We start from the raw sequence: 8,008 nt of genomic DNA, 5'->3' as shown, positions 1-8,008 counted from the left end.
AAAATGACCTGAATTTTTGCATGTTGAATCTTTTGAATGTGAAGTTTTGTGGATTTTTTGAGTGCATTTCCAATTTGATTCAGATTTTCTTCCCTGTTTGACCTATTGTGGACTTTTTGTGAGTCATGATCTTATTTGATTTGTGAAATTCTTGTTGTTTATTGGATGAACTTGAAATTTTGCATGTGTGTTCTAGACAGCTTGAAGTGTGCCATGGCTTTGATTTTGTTCATTTATCTTATGCCAATTCTGTTTTATGCTTGCTTGAAGTTGATGCATGATTTGGTGCCTTGTATGAGCTTGTTTGAGTATGCTTTGGCTTGATGAATTTAATTGACTTGCTTCCCTTTGTCCAAATGACTTGAAATTTGGTGTGTAGATCATGTTATGAATTCTGTTTGGCCATGAATTGTTTGGGGATTTATTGAAATGTTTGTGAGTTGATTTGAATTGGATCTTTCTGTTTGGTCCTATGAGGTTCTAAATTGCATGCTTTGCCTTCTTTGCCTCATGAAATGAAATTGGTTGATGATATGAATGTGAAACCACTTGGATTAGTTTCTTATTTGATTAATCTTGATTCTTGATAATTTTCATGTTCTGTTTTGGTTTATTGCTCCCATTTTGACCCTAGGCCATGTCCTAGTGGTTAGTGCTTAATGTTTGAGCTTTGTTTCAGGTCAAAGAGCACAATTGCTTATACTTGATGATGTGCACTCAATTGGAGTTGGTCTATTGCTTTTTTATGACTAACCTTGAGTTTGTTTTGTAGGCATTGAGACTTATGCTTAGGCCTTGTGGCTTGCATCTTTGTGCATTGATGCTTGTTATCTGTTTGTGCTGTGAACTTGTAATTGTCTGTTTGCCTTTTGTTTTAGCTGAGTACTGATTATGTTGGATTGTTTTTAGGTACCTTAGTTGCTATAGTTCCCTTGTGAACTTGCTTTTGCTTTGCTTGCTAGCTTGAGCATTGAGGTATAATGTCTCTAACTTCATGTAGTCTGGAAGACCTGGCCTGTTACTTGGCCAGGCACCTGTCTGAAGTCCTCCTTAAGAGGCAATGCTTGTGCTTGTTTATTTTTGTCCCCAAGCAGGAAAAGACCTTTGATAAGGCAATTGGCAGATACAAGAGATGTGCAATCCATCTCCTGCTATTCTTGTTGAGTCATCCATCTGCTCACACCACTGTGTTGATGCATTGTGGATATTAACCCAAGATCTATGTTGAGTCAGTGTCATAAGTGTAGAAGGGTTCCCACTTTCTGAACCCACACTTCTTTTGTCTGAAGCTCTCCCAGGCCAGGGATAAGAGCTGTGAGGCACACCCCTCACTTCCTATTTCATCTGCTTCACCCTAACTCTCAATGTTAGGGTTAAGAGGTAACATCACCCTGATACAGTTGGCTTGCTTTTGCAGCCTAACCCTTGTGTGAGCCCACTTTGTGTGTATATAGTGTGTGCTATTTGTGATTGTTTGCTTTGTTTTGCCTGTGCTGATTAGGATAGCTTGCTCCCTGTGCAAGTTAGATAGCAACCTTAACTTAGGGATGATTTTTGCATGATAACATCTAGGCTCGAGTTAGTCTCCCTAGATGTGTCTCCCTCTGTTATCTGGTTAGGCTAGTCCTTTGTCCCTGCGTAGGGGAACTACGTCGCTCTGATCCTCATACCAGATGAGGTACGTAGGCAGGTGATGAGCTGATCTCTTCGGGCGCCCTTTTTGTTTTGTCTTTGTGTGTGTTAGGAGATGGATGTAAGCCCAGCGATTGGCTTTCTGTATCCTCTTGTTGTGTACTTGGAGTCCGGTATAAGTCCATCAAGTGGCATCTGGTTTCCAGTGTGGGTGTGTTTTGGTCCGGAGTCTGATGTAAGTCCAGCGATTGGCATTCGGATTCCACGTTTGCCTGTGTCTGTTTTGTTTGCGTGCGTTAGCCGAGCTACGGATGCTCTGATTCTTCTTAGTCCAAGAAGATACGTATGCATAGGATGCGACATCCTAGCAAGCATGTTTTCCCCCCAGTCCGAACTACGTCGACTCTGATGTCTGTGCCTGATAGACTACGTAGGCCTAGGATGCGATATCCTGCCGAGTCAAGTTCGCTGTTTTCTTGTGTCTCTTTCAGCCAATGTTTGTGTGTTTGTGAGCAGTGTTTTAGCAACCGTATTCCTTCCTTTTGTGCGTGGATCCCGTCGAGTACGACAGATGCGTAGGGGTGCTAATACCTTCCTTTCGCATAACCGACTCCCGATCCCATTCTCTTTGGTCGCGAGACCATGTCTTTTCCAAGTTTACTCTGAGCGTTTCCTTTCCCTCTTTTGGGATAAATAACGCACAGTGGCGGCTCTGTTGTTCTGTTTCCCGCCGGTTTTTCGCGTAATGCGACAATATCCCACATGACTGCCACATGTGCGCCGATATTCAAGCTCCTCCAGAAAGATCAGTCTCTTGATTGGACCGAGGATTGCCAGAAAGCTTTCAACAGTATCAAAGAATATCTGTCTGAACCTCCGATCTTGTCTTCGCCCGTAGAAGGAAGACCTCTGATCATGTATCTGACTGTTCTTGAAGACTCCATGGGTTGTGTCCTTGGTCAACAAGACAAATCGGGAAAGAAAGAATCTGCTATCTACTACCTGAGTAAGAAGTTAACTGATTGTGAGTCTCGGTACTCTATGCTTGAGAAGACGTGATGTGCATTAGCTTGGGCTGCTAAGCGTTTACGCCAGTACATGATAAATCATACAACTTGGTTGATATCTAGAATGGATCCAATCAAGTATATCTTCGAGAAGCATGCCTTAACCGGGAGGATTGCCCGTTGGCAGATGTTGTTATCTGAGTATGATATTAAGTATCGAGCTCAGAAAGCTATCAAAGGTAGTATCTTGGCTGACCGTTTGGCACACCAGCCGATTGAAGATCATCAGTCAATTCAGTACGATTTCCCAGACGAGGAAATTCTGTATTTGAAAATGAAAGATTGTGATGAGCCTACACTTGATGAAGGTCCAGAACCTGGTTCCAAATGGACGATGGTGTTTGATGGCGCTGTAAATCAGTACGGAAATGGAATTGGGGCAGTAATCATTACTCCTCAGGGCACACATATTCCGTTTACAGCAAGGCTAACTTTCAAATGCACGAATAATATGGCTGAGTACGAAGCCTGCATTATGGGATTAGAAGAGTGCATTGATCTGAGGATCAAGCATCTCGATGTTTATGGTGATTCGGCCCTGGTTGTCAATCAGATCAAGGGTGAATGGGAAACGAATCAACCTGGTCTTATTCCATACAGAGATTATGCGAGGAGAATTTCAACATTCTTTACAGAAGTTGACTTTCATCATATTCATCGAGAGGATAATCGAATGGCAGACGCTCTTGCTACGCTTGCTTCAATGATTATGGTCAAATATTGGAATGAAGTTCCCAATATCACCGTGATGCGCTTGGATAGACCAACTCACGTGTTTGCAATTGAAGAAGTCAAAGATGATAAGCCTTGGTATTTTGATATCAAGAATTTTATCCAGAACCAGGTCTACCCGCCTGGGGCATCTGTGAAAGATAGGAAAACTCTGAGAAGGTTATCAAGCAGTTTCTACCTCAGTGGTGAAGTGCTTTATAAGAGAAATTTTGACATGGTTCTGCTCAGATGCGTGGATAGACACGAAGCAAACCTGTTAATGACTTAGGTCCATGAGGGTTCATTTGGTACTCATTCCAATGGACATGCCATGGCTAGAAAGATGCTGAGAGCAGGCTACTATTGGCTGACAATGGAGTCTGACTGCTGCAAATATGTGAAGAAATGCCACAAGTGTCAGATTTACGCGGATAAGATTCATATTCCTCCGACACTTCTGAATGTGATTTCATCACCATGGCCTTTCTCTATGTGGGGAATCGACATGATCGACATGATTGAACCGAAAGCGTCCAACGGACACAGGTTTATTCTCGTAGCAATTGACTACTTCACCAAATGGGTTGAAGCGGCGTCGTATGCTAATGTGACCAGGCAGGTGGTCGTGAAGTTTGTCAAGAATCAGCTGATTTGCCGTTATGGTGTGCCTGATAAGATCATTACTGATAATGAATCTAACTTGAACAACAAAATGATGGAAGAGTTGTGCGCTGAGTTCAAGATTGCACACCATAATTCCTCTCCTTACAGACCCAAGATGAATGGGGCTGTTGAAGCTGCTAACAAAAATATCAAGAAGATTATCCAGAAGACGATAGTCACGTACAAAGATTGGCATGAGATGCTGCCATTTGCTTTGCATGGATATCGTACGTCTGTCCGCACTTCAATAGGGGCAACCCCTTTCTCTCTTGTCTACGGCATGGAGGTTGTTCTCCCAGTAGAGGTGGAGATCCCAACAATGAGAGTCTTGATGGAAGCCAAGTTGACTGATGCTAAATGGATTCAGAGTCGTTATGACCAACTGAATTTGATTGAAGAGAAGCGATTAACTGCCATGTGCCATGGTCAGTTATATCAGCAGAGAATGAAGAAAGCATTCGATAAGAAGGTCAAACCTCGTGTATTCCGAGAAGGTGACCTTGTGCTCAAGAAAGTCTTGTCTTTCGCGCCCGATTCCAGGGGCAAGTGGACTCCAAACTACGAGGGGCCATATGTTGTCAAGAGAGCCTTTTCAGGCGGAGCTTTGATGCTCACAACTATGGATGGTGAGGATTTCACTCGTCATGTGAATTCAGATGCAGTCAAGAAATACTTCGCCTAAAAAGAAAAAACAGAATAGCTCGCTAAGTTGAAAACCCGAAAGGGCGATCTAGGCAAAATTAGAGACATGAAAAAATAAATTTGCATCCCGCTAGATTGAGTACCTCACCCTGGGGCAATCTAGGCAAAAATTAGGGATTTGGCAAGTAACTGCATCCTGACAAGACTTTCTGTTCCACAACTGTCTTTTCGTCAAAGATTCTCGCTCAGTCATCGTCAGTTGAAGCTTCAAACACATTGGATTCAAATTGGTAGAGAAATGATCATTATGTTCAATGTAGCCCTTTCCAATATATATCACTGATTTCAAATTTGTACAGATCTATGGAGTCTTGCCATTTGCAGACTACCATTCCATCAAATCAATTTGAGCTTTTATCCAATTATTTGCACTCTTATTTGTTTCAAGTCAACAAATATTTTGCATGTTTTAATTGATAAAATATCATTGTTTTCAAAATAAACAAATTTTTCACAAAAAACAACCTTTAAACAAAGTGAACATTCACAATGATCAAAGGATACTTAGGAGATCCTCAGTGCTCTCCCGAGGGTGGTATGATTTCCAATAGGGTAAGACATTTGTTCATATCTCAGATTACTGTATCTTTTTTTTGTAGAACCTTTCATGGTTTCTCCTCAGCGAGGTTGCTCAGTGCAGTGTTGGTTGAAGTTGTTCAGCTTCATTTCCCCGACAGTACATCATTCTTCCTCCTAGCCTCTACTAGCCCCATGGTGGTTTTTGTCCCCAGTGGAGTGTTGTTCTAGCCCTATGGTGGTTTTCATCCCCATTAGAGTGTTGTTTGAACATTTTTGTGGGCCAGTCCCGAGCAGAGTACTTGTTGAAGACTTCAACTTGCCTCTCCAGCATTATTCTCTCCCCAGCATGGGTGCTTTTCTTTGGAAGATTTGGTAGTTGGTGGTTGACATCCCAGTACTTCGTCATTTCCTTGGATAGATCCTCAGCAGAGTTGTTGGTATGATGAACTTCATCTATGCTATCTATCCCCATCAGAGATCTGGTTTCTTCCTGACATCTCCGATCCCTAAGCATGAGTTGTTGTTGCGGCGTTTCTGCCTGTGCATTGAACTCTTTTCTCTGGTGGTGACTGACGATCCCTCTGGAAACTTCTTGAGGCCTTCCTCCCCTGCAGAGCTTTGGTGATTGCCTGATACTTCTGATCCCCAATAGAGTGGCTTGTGTGGCAGGATCTACTTGTGTGATCTTTTTTTCCTTCAGACGGGTCTTCCCCATTGAAGTTGTTTGGAGTTGATTTCGTGGCAGTTCTTGCTTATGCAGTGAGCTCTCTTTCCCAGTTGAGAACGATGATCCATCCTTGCAGATGATTTGGTTATCTTTGATCCCGGCAGATTGTTCGCTCTCCGGCGATCCTAGGTTTCTCTCCTGTGGTGTAGTACCAGACGTTTGATTCTTGGGCCTGTTTGTGTTAGAAATGTCTGTTTTGTCAGCATTCATCAAACATAAATCACGTATATTCATGCATACTTTCAACATTCAGATATTCATGTTGCATTCTTTTGCCATATATCTTTTTATTGTTGTCTCCTGCTAAGTGGTGATATAGATCTCCCCAGTAGATCTCCCCAAGCAGATGTCGGGTGTCTAATCTCTCAACATAGAGTCAACCCCTTGAGCAGAAAGTGTCTGTCATTTCTTCTGCAGTTCCCCACTGAGATATATCCTCATGGATGACGGTTGTTTCAGTTTCCTCCCAACACACATAATGGGATGGGTTTTCCCTTTTGAGTTATTTCCTCATTAGGATGAGTCTTGATTCAGTTTGCCTTTAAGTTTGATCCTGAATTGGCCCTTTTTCAACTGTCTCTTGTGCTTCCCTGTGGTATAAATGAATAGTTGCTTACTAACCGGCACTCATTCATCTTATCCTCAGTGGAACTTTTGGCTTTCTACTTACAAATCGGTAGTCGTAAGTCCTATCTGTGTGGTTTACTGCCTACTAACCGGTAGTTATAAATCCTATTTATGTCCCCTAGCAGAGGTAACCTTTGTGGTTCATTCTGGTTGATGGCGGATTTTATGGTTTTTTACCCAGTATTCGGTAGTTATAAATCCTATCCTTTGATCCTCAGCTTAGTCTTTGGTCTTTTACCTACTAACCGGTAGATGTAATCCCCTCTTTGCGGTTATCATTACCCAGTTGGCAGTATTGATTTTCCTTTCCCCTTTTGGATATGTGCTCCGAGTAAGCAATTTTATCTCCAGCGGGTCTTCCCTTTCCTTGTGGGTATTTGCTCCGAGTAAGCAATTTTATCCTCAGCGGGTCCTCTTTCATTCACCGTTTGCCGGTAATGTTTGTTGTCCCTTTTGATTGGTCATCATTATCATACCTAGTTTGGTATCCCGATGCCTTTCTTTTCGGTTGATTTATCCTTTAACAACCTACAACCCGGTTATGGATAATCTTCCTTGCGAGCATATTATCTATGTTTTGACGGATATAGATAATATATCTCATGCACTCTTCGGTCGAAGCCTTTCGTGTTTCCCCAGTCGAGTAAGATTCGTTGTCCCTTTGTGGAGTCGAATATTCCCCAGTTGTTCTGATAATTGTCGTATGCTTGTAATTTATCCCCAGCGAGTTATCTCTCGTCTACCCTGTTGTTGTTGGTAATGATTGTTTCTCTTTTCGGTAGGTCACCTATTATATACCCAGTAACCGGTATCCCTGGTGTTCCTTCCATGCGAGTATATTATCTACGTTTTGACGGTAATAGATAATATATCTCAAGCACTCTTTGGGTCAAATCTTTTGATTTTTTTTTCTCCAGCAGAGTAAGATTCGTATTTCCCTTTGTGGAATCGAATGTCCATCCTATAAACAAGTTTGCTTTCGCTCTCTTCAGGATGATGAGTGTTTTGGAACACAAACCAATTCACGATTTCGGTTGATCTATCCTTTAACAACCTACAACCCGGTTATGGATAATCTTCCATGCGAGTATATTATCTACGTTTTGACGGCTATAGATAATATATCTCATGCACTCTTTGGTTGAATCCTTTGTTTGTTTCCCCAACTGAGTAAGGTTCGCATTCTTTACAGAATCGAATGTCCATCCTATAAACAAGTCTGCTTTTCCAGCTTTCTTCAGGATGACGAGTGTTTTGGAACACAAACCAATTCACATCTTTGGTTGGTCACCTATTATATACCCAGTAACTGGTATCCTTGGTGTTCCTTCTTTTCTGCTCCCTATTATGACCTTGGTCC

The sequence above is a fragment of the Lathyrus oleraceus genome, chromosome 2, assembly GCF_024323335.1.
Source record: "Lathyrus oleraceus cultivar Zhongwan6 chromosome 2, CAAS_Psat_ZW6_1.0, whole genome shotgun sequence".
In the NCBI taxonomy this organism is placed as follows: domain Eukaryota; kingdom Viridiplantae; phylum Streptophyta; class Magnoliopsida; order Fabales; family Fabaceae; genus Lathyrus; species Lathyrus oleraceus.
Note: the sequence above shows the minus strand (reverse complement) of the source record.